Genomic DNA, 12,387 nt, shown 5'->3' on the forward strand with positions numbered 1-12,387 from the left:
TAAACATGCTAGGATGCAGACAGAACACAAACAAAATGTCTCAACGATTAACAAATTATTATGCTTACAATAAAAGTTAGTATCATAATGCACATAGCATGAATTAAAATGTGGCTTTTAATGTCCTTATTCTCATTCTCATGTTTATTCTTATTTCTATTCCTAATCTTATTTCCATTTTTATTGTAATTTTTTTCTATTCTTCCCCTTATTTTGATTCCTTCTTAAGGTTACTTTTCTAGGCTTATAGTAAGTGTAGTATATATATTCCATTTTCATCTTACGTTTGTAATTTTACCAGACTTTCTTGAAAAATAATACCTTTCCAGACTAGTCAAGATGGTGGGGTTGGACCGTTGACGAATTGATTGTGCAGACCAGAGTCATGCCTGAAGGTTGGAAAAAATGGAAGCTGCTACTTTTGAATCATTTACAGAGCTGGAAAATGTATTTCTTGCTTGAAATTATGAATTTGAGAAGATTCTTCCAGTTTGACAATTTATATTTTTATCTTCTATTTTTCTGTTAGTACAGTTTTTGTTTTTCACTGAGACTTTCTGTCATACTGAAGATTTATTCTTAATTAAAAGTATAGTAAAATATGCTTAGTTCTCGTTTCAAAGGATAATAAAGCCAGTCATTCTCTAATATCTTCTGTTATCTTTATAAAGTCCCAAGTTGCATTGGGACAGAAGGATCCTTTCACCAACCTGGTTTGGGGCTTTCATGCCTTTGGAGTGAAGCCCGAAGTAAGCAATCTCCTTTGGTTGTCTTATTGAGAGAGATTTCTGTCCAAGTGGCACTTGGAGCTTCATTGACTTTCTGTGGACAGATACTCATATTAATACAGGAAGATTTCTGCTTTGGACCTGAAATAAAGCCATCGCCTCATTTCCTGGATGTCGCTCAATCAGCGTTCCCTGTTTTCATAAGAATTTTGGAATACCTCCACAGGAAAGTTACCATGGAAATGAAAAGTGCAATTGGCTAGTTATTAGTTTTTATTGCCCTGTGGAATGTCTAACTAGAATGTTTAGAGAAGGGGACCAAAAAGGAGTAAGAGCATTTGTTTCTTCATAAAGTGTGCAAGGAGACATTCTCGCCCCCTTGGGAGTGATGGTAGAGTCTGAAACTCCTCAGAAAGATGTTCTAGCTAGCCAAACTCACAGCTGCTTCAACCAGTTGCTGCTAACAACTTCTCACACCAAGAGACCCCGCTTTCTGTCTCAAGAGTCTCAAAATGCCACGTTCCCTCCACTTCTGACAATCAGTCCACAGCTTGCCCTACATGTTTTCACTTTATGTCTGGAAGTTAATAGGAGCATGGTTTCTAACATGCAAAACACATTTGGGCCAATAAAAAATGAATAAGACCACCTGGTGGGCTTTCCCTTTAATCTAGACCTTGGGCTCATTTCTGCCCCATTTAGTCAAGGTTGGGGTTGAATTCCACTTGCCAAGTATAACAAGTGCAATCATTTCTGTTTGATTTTTTTTTTTTTTTTTTCAGAATCTGCACATTTTCTGACTTCAGTCCAGGTGAATACAAATTAAAGCAAAAACCCAACTGCACAACTTTAAGAAAGCTTCAAGTTTGTTCAGCTCTGCCAGTAGGTGGCAGCAGTACAACATGGAAAGGATCAAGACAATAAATGGAGTGAAGATGATAATGATGATGATGGTGGTGGTGGTGGTGATGATGGTGATGATGGTGATGATGACCACTGAGGCATATAACCTTGGGTTCATACATTGTCTTTATCCCAGTGCAATTTTACTACGGTTTTCCCATTTGTTCCCATAATATCCATGGGAGACAGGGAAGGGAAAGACTGATTTCCATGTTGTAAGATGGGATTAATTAAACTCAGAGTTGTTGGGGAACCTACCCACTTGACCTAGCCAGGTATTATTAGAGCCGGTCCTGGAATTTAGGTCTTGGGATCCAAATCAGATTTCTTTTCACCCGCGTTCCTTTCCACAAAGCGTTCATCCTTTTTAAGTACGAACATATTAATCCTTACAAAATATGAAGTCAAATTTACCAAAGAATTTTATTTCATCCATTAGATAGAGGGAAGAGGCAGGAGGGATGCATGTACAGGGTTAACATAGAGATCTGCTCTGCCTAAAAAAGCGGGAGAAAAATATTGTGTAAGGGTGACAATATCTGTGAGTTCTTTGAGGCCAGATCACCTAGTTAAATGAACATCAGGCATTTGTAGTTTCAGTATCTGTTTCTTCCATGTCATGTACGGCATAGAGAGGCTCCTGCGTGACCCTCATGCCACCTGAAATAATATTTGATGGCCTACTGCAGGGGCTGGGGGCTTGCAGGAGTGAACAATGATTATATTGGTCAATGGCTTCACACAATGGGAGGAAAGAACAGTGTAACTAAAGGGGCTGTTGGACCACCCCAAGGACGAGACCCACACTTCTCTCAGATTTATTTTGCAGTCAGCAATCATCAAAAGCACAGCAGGGCTCTGAGCATGAGAGGTCTGTGGGTGGGATGAACACTGAACCACACTTGGGTATAAGGTGCCTGGGCTTAAGAGAATTGGGAATAAAAGTTATCTTAAGTTTCAGTTTCATTGTTTACTTTGCTTTGGAAGCAAAATGAGAGTCTTAAGTCAAACCAAGAATTTTTTTTTCTTCTCTTGAGGAGAAGTCCAGTTCGTGATCTGTGTCAAAGGCAGGTGAAGCTAACACAGTGTGCATAGAAGCAGAACCTTTTCTGAGTTTATTGAGAGGTGCTATAGCATGCAAGCAAGTAGGAAGGCAGACAAACTATCTACTGAGGAGCCATAGTTGGGTTAGGGCCTTTGATGGGCAACATGCAAAAGGACACAGAAGGCCTGGTTTCTCACCAGGGAGGGAGATGTTAACTACACAAACTTTTCACATATTTTTTCCTTGTTTTGGCTTCCCAGTGCCTCATGGTGCTGCAGAAAACACAGATCAGAGAACAATGGAAAGCCTGAGGAGGAGAAGAGGATTTGTATCAGAATCAAGACAGAGACATTTCCTGTATTTTCTTGGGTTTGGAAGTGAAGGGCTTTCTCTTCCCAGAACACATGGGAGGAATACTTGGGGTCTAAAGACAGATGAAAACGGTGGCTTTATTGCTGCCTTCAATAAGAATTCTCAGAGTAAAAATATTTCACAATTAAATATAAGCAATTGTGGAATTTTTATTGTTTTATATCTCCCATGCTTCTGCTATTATCTTCTAGTGTGAGTCATTGAGCTCAGAGGAAGGAGAGAACTATTGGATGGTGGTATACATATGGCAAGTATTTTATATATATTATTTTGTTCACTTACATTTTTCAGTGAATATTGATTGAGAACTACTATGTACCTGGAACTTGCAACACCAATGAGACTTTAGATATAAAGTCCATATTCTATGCATTTGTGGGCCTACTAGGGGAAACAAACATTAATTAAATCAGGATGCATATACCAAGATTCTAGTACCATTTCCCGGGTGAGGTGTGTCTTGGCAGGGAGGGATACCTCATACCACCAAGCAATTCTCCCACATTAGCTGGATGTCTTTTTTTTTTTTTTTAAGATTTTATTTATTTATTCATGAAAGACAGACAGACAGAGAGAGAGAGAGAGAGAGAGAGAGGCAGAGACATAGGCAGAGGGAGAAGCAGGATCTCGGCAGGAGCCCGATGTGAGACTCAATCCCGGACTCTGAGTCATAGGCGGACATTCAACCGTTGAGCCACCCGGGTATCCCATGGGTGTCTTTTAATTCAACTCAATTCTGACATCATCTGCCTGGAGATAGCATTAGATCCCACAGGTTAAGGGCTGAGTCCCACAGGACTACTCTCTACTCCAGATGCCCCTCGCAAGTCCAGGTTGTTACTGCCTGTGCTTCTGACCAATCAGCTACAGATTAGAAGTTCCCACAACCCCCTCCTAAGGTTTGTGCTCTTTACTTAGAGCAGCTCACAGACTTTAGAGAAACATTTTACTTACTAGATTATTGGTTTGTTATAAAAGGATATCACTCGGAAACAGCCAGATGGAAGAGATGCATAGGGCAAGATTCGGGGAAAGAGCACAGAGCTTCCATCCCCTGTCCACATGTTCAGCAACACAGAAGCTCTTCAAATCCCACTCTTTTGGGTTTTTATGGAAAGTTCATTACCTAGGCACGATTGATTAAATCGCTGACCATTGGGGATTGAACTCAATCCCCAGCTCCTCTACTTTCCCCAGAGGATTCCCAACCTTCTGATCACATGCTTGGTTCCTCCAAGATGCCAGATCCTATCCTTACATGCTTTCAGAAAGTCACCTTATTAACATAACAAAAGGGACTTTGGGGTTATTCTGTATGTTAGTAAATTGAACACCAATAAAAAATAAATTAAAAAAAAAAAAAAGGGACTTTGATCACTCTGAGCACTTAGGAAATTCCAAGGGTTTTAGGAGCTCTATGCAAGAAAGGGGATGAAGACCAAATATATATTTCTTATTATAAATTGCAATATTACACACATAAATATATGTACATATTTATATGGCGACAAGGGAAGTTTTGTGACTTATGCAGTTGGATGGAGGGCAGAAGGAGAACGAAGTGGGTGGTAGGCAGCAACATGAACATTAGTTTAGTATAGAGCAGACACACTGAGAATGGTGTACCTTTAGGATAGCCAGGTAGAGGCAAGAGTAAGTATGAGTTTATAGTCTGGGCTAGGGCTGTAAACTTTTGGTTTTCATTGGCATATGGTGTTTAAAGTTGCGTAAAAGGACAAAATCATTTTGTCAGAGGAGAGATAAAAGAGTACTTTTTTTTACAATGCAATCTTGTTGAGCTGTGGGGAGTATGCTCAAAAGGAGGGAAATAATGTCCGTTGGATTTAATACAGGGAAATGACTGGTCTCCTTAGAAGGTGTCTTTTTGGGGAAGCCAATTACACTCCCCTGGTTCCCATACCATATATGTATATATAGGCAATACCCATTTACAAGTCTTGCTTTCCTGGTCATTTTCAGTATTACCTTTTTTTTTTTTTTTCTTTAATTGTTCATCTCATCATTAAACTTAGAAAAGAGAAATCTCTACCCTTCATCCTCCAACTTCCTCTTCAGAGACAGATGTCTGGGATAACTCACCAAGGACCTAATCAATAAAAGAAAGAAAAGTGAGAAGAAGTAGCTATTATATGTCTTTTAGACCCATTGCCTACTCATTATGCCCTTCCTTACTGGGCAGGTTCTGAGATAGGGATGCTTTTGCATGGCTCATTAATCAATATCAAACTCAAACTCTGAATATTTGGCCTGCTGTTCTGTGGGATAAAATTTTTACCTGCCTGTATGTGTCCTGGTATTTTCATTGTATAATATAGTCCCCATAAGGAGAGAGGAAGGGCTTTCCTTCCTGAGAGGGAGGGTTGGTGGTCCCTGCTCTACAATCCTTGGTGCTGAGGATCTGAGCCATGTGGCTCCTGCCTAATCCTTGCTCTTTCTTTCTAGCATTCACTGAAGCGTTAAACATAAACTCATTTATAATGGAAGCATGGCATTGCCAGAGTTTGCATTCTCTGCAGTGGAAAACAGATGATTCTGTTTTTGGTTGCTGTGATCTCCATTGACTTTGGGACTTCTAAACTTCTAGAAGAATGTCCTGAGGTTAGAGATATAGAATAGAGTAGAATGCAACATTAGTTTGCATCATGTTCTTCATAGAAGCTGCATCACCAATGCTTTAGGCACAAGCAGAGACTCAGTGGAGAATGCATTGCAGAAAGCAGTTTGATGGAGGCATCTGTAAAGAGTAGAATCTGAAGAGAGCAGTTAAGGAACCCAAGCCAGGGAAGAAGATGTGTACACTGAGGCTTTTCTTCTTTTGAGGAAAATGCAGCAGTGACAGCCCATAGTCCCTATTGTGAGGCCAGAAGGAGGGAAGTTCTGATGGCTGGATGGAGCTCAGGGTGGTTGGTACATAGACGGAAGGGGATGGGACTCAGTCCTGTGCTCTAGAGCATCCAGGCTCAGGGCTTAGGACTGTGTTCTGGAGACACCCAGAAATGCATTCCAGATCCTAGGAAGGGCTATGGCAACTTTGAACAAGGCCTTTGAGAGGAAGAATTCAATTCAGAGTGATGCCAGGGTTTAAGTATGGGGCTGGGAATAATGATCCTTTTTGAGACCAACTTTGTGCCAAACAAAGACAGACTTTGTACTTACACTATCTCATGGACTCCTTAGCACAAATGTTCAGGATGTTTAGTCTTCTACAGATGAGACAATGGAAGCTCTGAAACAAATAACAATAAATGTAATAATAGCTAACACTTATTGGGTGCATGCAAACTGCCAGGCACTGTTCTGAATGCTTATCTGGATGATTTAATTTCAATCTTCATAACAGCCTGTATGAGGTAGTTACCATTCATGTAACTACTTTATAGGCGAGGAAGCGAGGCAGAAGAGTTTCATGTGGCCTCACACATTTAGTCAGTGTTAGAGCCAGGGTTCAAATCTAGACAGCTCAACCCCAGCTCTGAGAACTGTGAGATAACTTGAGTATTAGTCATGTTCTCAGAGCAATGCTGGTCACTGTGTACAGAGAATAAACAAGACAAACATGATCCTGACCTTCATACAACATGCTTCTTAGTACTAGAGAGGCTAAGTGAATTTTCTGGAATCACACATTCAGGGTTGGAGGTTTGGACCGAAGTCTCACCCATAAAGCCACATTTTACAGGGTACCTACACACAACCCAAATATTTCCTCACTTAGGATCAGGATGCTAAACCTTTGGAACATCCCATAGGCTTCCTTACTCTCCTAGTCTATGCTCTGCCATCTTATGTGCCTCCTCATCTTCCCTCTTCTTGTCTCTCCCACTTTATCCTTTCTTTCTTAAAGAGAGGATAAATGCAGCAAATCTAAAGCCCCAAGAAAGGTGCATAGAGCATCTCAGAGTGAGGAGATGGGGACTGTCATTGCAGTGCTCATTCTCCATAACTTTAGCTACTTTGGAGCATACAAACTTCTGTCACTGGGCTCAGCTCTGAAATCCCAACATTAGGTGTGGAGAGTGGGTGGGTGTGTAACCTCCCCAAATGAAGTATCCCACTATGCTTAGGATTAGTTTTCCTCATCATTAACCTCCTAGGAGTTACCTCTACTCCTCCAAGGATTTACACTCTGTCACTCAGTCCATCATTTGGCATTTATTAAGTTCTTACTATATACAAACCAAATACTGACATATAGTAATGAGGAAGCCATTGATGATGCCCTCAAGAAGCTTGCTAGGATTAATGCCATAAAAGGGAGATTCAGAGGTAGAGTTATGGGTTGGTAAAAAATAGCTATTACTTATTGAGGGATTGTGGCAGCTTTGGAGGCGTGCTACTCAGATGCCCTTCAAAAAGCATCCTGAGACAGGACATATGTTAGCTGACAACCTCCAACTGCTATACCTTTGGAATCCACTGTGCTGTCTATGCTGAGGCCACCCCATTTCTGGGTTGCTCCTAGCTAGTGCCTGAGGACAGCGGGGGAGCTAGAGGTGGGATATTTTGCCCTAATACAGGATTTATCTGGATGGTGGGCACTCTTTGCTTTGTAGCTCCTCATCCCCTGACCTAGATCTTCATAGTTTTACCACCATGAGCAACTCCTGCCACCCTAATTCCTTCCTTCCGGGCATCAGACCTGATCTGCATCATGATCTGAAGGCTTGCTCTGCTTACTCTGCTCACTCTCCTCTTTATCTAGAGAGGGGTTTCCTTCAATAAGTCTCTTGTCCTTCTAATTTTGTCTTGGCATCTGCTTCTTGGAGGACTTGAACTGACCTAGGGAGCATTAGGATAGGCTTAATCATGCTGCAGTAACAGATTAATCTCAGAATCTCAGGATCTTAACACAAAATGGTTGATTTCTCCTATGCTCTGTATCCAATGTAAGTTTTGAGGGGCTTTGCTCCTCATAGGTACCCAAGCTGACAGGAGCTCAGACTTGTACCTGACTTTGAGGCTTATCATGAAGACATCTGGAGGAAGAGAGAACTTTTATAGCTAGTTCTGGAAGTGACTTAAGTGACCATATCTTGTCCATATAGCTTGTCCAGAACTTTCATAGCTAGTTCTGGAAGTGACTTAAGTGACCATATCTGTCCATATCTTGTCCAAAACACAGGCATATGGTCCCAACTAATAGTAACCTGTGCAAGCCCAGGACAAGGCAATCCAACAGGAATAAGCACTGTTTGTACATCGCGTGGTCACAATCTGCAAAGTCTCTTCTCTCTGGTGAGCCTTATGTCTTATTCCTAAGCTTAAGGTCTAAATTACCCTTATTTTATGAATGGGGCACCTGAGCCTGAGAGAGGAAAAGTATTTTCTGCCAAGGTCACCAAATTAACAAGAGGCAAATGTGGAATCATATATATCTGACTACAAATAGTCTTTTAACTCTTCTACTATGGGTCCAAAAGAAATGACTAGATGCCAGGAGGTTATTGTTAGTGGACAGGTCTCTAAATCTTGAACACACACGTCCCAATCTCTCCAGAGTATTTTGAAACTCCAGTGAAATGTCTGAGATATGGGAAATAAGAATGAGATTTATGCCAACATCATTATACCAAGTGTTTTCCTTTACCAGGGCATGTTCATTTCTGAATAGGAAAGATAGTATTCGAGTGGTGCTTCTTCCCGTATCTGCAACCACTCTGGGGGCAGGAGGAGAATATTTGTTTGGCTCTCCCTTCTTAAGGTAGAACAGACCACATGGGGAAAAAAGAGTTGAAAAAGTTTTGGGGGGGTTATCGTTTTCTTTCTTTCTTTCTTTCTTTCTTTCTTTCTTTCTTTCTTTCTTTCTTCTTTCTTTCTTCTTTCTTTCTTTCTTTCTTTCTTTCTTTCTCTTTCTTCTTTCTTATTTTGCCTCTTAGGATGGTACTTAATAGTTTTTAACAGTGCTACAAAATAAGGTGGCTTTTGGAAGAAATGCTTTCTGCCCAGTTTCCTTCTGGCCAAGGTTTTTAGAAAAGAAAACTATAAATAGCTGATGATAAAAGAAAATTGCTGCTGTGATGTGCGAAGGAAGAAAGGGAAAATACAAAAGAACCATCCTGAGAGGTTTTCAAATAAAAATTATAGTTCCCCTCATAGGACCTAAGATTGCAACTTCTTGGAAGATGGAATGGCAAGTATGTGATGGATGTTTCCCTTCTCTTGTTTGTTTTCAAAGATATTTTGTCTTGGTTGCTTTTCCTTTATGGAACTCAGAGCTCTTCACATGTATTAAACATTTTAAATGAACTGAAATTTCTCAAAAAGTAGGTAATTTACAAATAGAGGTTTATTATTTGTGAGGCAGTCATGCAGTTCTGATTCTCAGTCTGCATTTCTCTGCTTTTCTCTCCTGTCCTCATATGTCCTCTGGAACAGAGTGGGGGAGGGGGAAGGTGAGGAGAGTGCAGGGGAGGTAAGAACCAAGGTGTAAAGAAAACTTGGCATGGGTGGACTGTTAACAGATAATACCCTTTTGTTTAGTCCTCACCGGTAAACCATTTTCAGTTTCCTGCCAAAATGTTTGTTTGCCATTGATTAAACTTCACGTTTTTATTACCCAGAATTAACTATAACGTTTATGAAAATGCCCCATTTTCCTGTAATCGAAGGGCTTCCTTAGGGTTTCCCTAACCTGAAACCATCTCCTCCTAATCTGAAATGTAATTCCTATCAATGGGAAGTGATAAGGCCACAGCTCAGATGTGCAGCTACTGTTCTGAATAACACAATAAGCTCTATTTGCTATGTTTTTGGCTTGATAGGAAAGTTGGTTTCTAAAGGTTTTCTTAAAATAGAGCTGGAGACAGTGATCTCTGGGTCCAAGAAGACAAACTGGTTTAGGTTTTTAAGCCCAATTGATATGCAAGTGCACTTACACTTTTCTTTCGAGTTACATCTGTCTTTTGTGCTGGGGACACTCCCTGCCCCTGTGGACAGAGCACAGGGATTGATCTTAGACTTGAAAGAATTAATGGGTTTCTGTGGAATTGTCTCAGGGTGGCAGGTGGGAGCTCTGTCAGAGTCAGGGAAAGAGAAGAGACCTGTCTTCAAGATCAAAGTCATCCTGACAACTTGACATGGAGAAAGGGGTGGGGAGGGGGGGGAAGGAAGTTGAAAATAAGAGAGAAGAAAGTCAGAGAGGAAACTTGCTCAGGGGCATTTTAGACATAGATCTTGTGATATTAACATTTCCTTTATTTTAAAAAAATGAAATAAATTGCTTCCCAGTGACCCTGAAGGTCATTAGTACCAGCTGCAGCTTCATACTGCTGAGAGGATGACAGTGAGGTGAATGGCATGGGTAAGGACTTGGGAGTGCCATCAGACATGGGCACAGCTTAGTGAGCTCGAACGTTTGTAGCAAGTCAGGCTGAGTCAAACTGAGCTGTCCCCAGAATTTAGTATAACAGTCACCTCTGGGTCCAATTAGAAAGCACACTGAATTAGAAGCCAGAAGACAGGAATACAACCTTCATCCTGTCCCTAGTTGTATACTTTGTTATATAACTTTATTTATCTGTGCTTCAGTGTCTTTATCAAAGATTAGGGCTTGACGACCTGTAATCCCTGTGGTTCTGGTTAACCATGTGAGGCATACTATGTCTATGATTAGATATCCTATTATCTATTTTGGCCAAGAAGCCAGTCTACAGACACAAATAGATCATGCTCGTACTCTGTGCTAGGCTCTGTAGGGGGATGAGAAGAGTTTGAAGGGACAAAAAACTTGATTCTTGTTTTCTACCAACCCCATGTGAGACAGAACTGTGACTTTTTCAAATTACTGCACCCTCACAATCTAGCACAGTGCCTGACATGCAGAAGTGCCTCCAGAGAGGTCAGTTGGCTTTGTTTCTGGTTAAAGAGACATAGGGCATTAAGAAAATACACTAAGAAAAGATGCCCCCAAATATAAAATTGGGGGGATTTTATATATTGCAAGATATATAAAATTGGTACCAAATCAGTGAGCATAGTAACTATTAGAGAACTTCTGAAACAGAGGTTCTCTTTGGGCAGAAATGGTCTGAGATTTTCCAGACAAAAGGACATTTACCTCGAATGGCTGATATCCAAGTGTCAAATTCATTTCAGATCCTGTGGACGGAAATCAGTTTCAAAGCTTAAACAAAAGATACCACAAATCTTGATTGTTTTTTTTTACACAACAAATATCATAATTCAGGGCTCTAAAGACTTAGATTTTTTTTTTTTTAATCTATATACAGAATGGGTCACAGTGAGATAGAGGATGGTGTGGGGAAGGAAAAAAACTTTCCACCTTGGGGTGGAGATAGCTTTGTTTCTCAGTGTAGATTATGTGAGGGTGAAGCACATACTTGGCTTTAAGAATTCACCGTGAAAAAAAAAAAAGAATTCACCATGAAATATGGATTGGCTTTGGGCATCTTTCCATGCTCCTCTTTTCCCACACCCCCACACATGCTCCCCGTCTTTCTGTACTTGGATACAACTACCTGGGGTGGTGCTGTGCTGGAGAGGCAGAAATGAGAAAAAGAGGTGATGATATCTTCTCTTGAGGAACCTGGGTCACTGGAAGAGGGGGACACGAAATCAGAAAAGTTACAAGGCCTTGCTACTACAATGCATATGAATAAGTAACTGCTGTGGAAGCTGGGAACACCAAGGAGCCAAAGGCCTCAGCAATTTGCAGAAGATTTCCAGGTGCCAAGCTTGTGCTGTTTGTGTTGGGAATGCAAAGGTACAATTGCCACATGAGGCAGGCTTGGTGCCTCCCATCTAGTGTTGGAAGTAGGCAGCTTTGAGTTGCTTCCTTCCAGGGGCTGGAAGGCAAACAAACCTGAGTGTTATTTGCATGAATAGAAAAAGATCATGCATTTTCTTTGTAAAGGCATCTGTAGTAACTGCCTCTTGCTCTTGTAACAAATTATCACAAATTTTGTGGCTTTAAACACCACGTATTCATTATATAATTTTGGAGGTCAGAAGAAACCAAATCAAGGTGTCAGCAAGGCTGAGTTCCTTTTAAAAGCTCTCAGGGGGAAATCTGTCCCTTGTATTTCCTACTTGAAGGAAGCTGCCTGCATTCCCTGACTCACAGCTCCTTTCCTCTGTCTTCAAAGCAATGTGACATCTTCCATCTTTCTTTCTGTCTTTGACCCTCCCACTTTCCTCTGAAAAGGACTCTTGTGATTTCACTGAGCCCAACCTGATAATACAGGATAAGTTCCTCATCACAAGATTCTCAATTTAATCACACCTGCAGAGTTCCTTTTGTCATATAAGGTAATATATTCACAGTTTCTGAGGATTAGGACATGACATGGACATTGTTAG

General features: G+C 40.8%; 1 long non-coding RNA gene across 1 annotated transcript; it reads right to left on the reverse strand.

The window, feature by feature from the left end:
* Nucleotides 1-5,064: 5,064 nt before the first annotated feature.
* Nucleotides 5,065-11,622, reverse strand: LOC111097229. Its single transcript, XR_005362910.1, has 4 exons — nucleotides 11,547-11,622; nucleotides 11,126-11,166; nucleotides 6,226-6,295; nucleotides 5,065-5,155 (listed from the first exon to the last, which is right to left on the reverse strand). It is a non-coding gene; the product is annotated as an uncharacterized LOC111097229 (long non-coding RNA).
* Nucleotides 11,623-12,387: the final 765 nt, after the last annotated feature.

The sequence above is a fragment of the Canis lupus genome, chromosome 8, assembly GCF_011100685.1.
Source record: "Canis lupus familiaris isolate Mischka breed German Shepherd chromosome 8, alternate assembly UU_Cfam_GSD_1.0, whole genome shotgun sequence".
NCBI classification, from domain to species: Eukaryota; Metazoa; Chordata; class Mammalia; order Carnivora; family Canidae; genus Canis; species Canis lupus.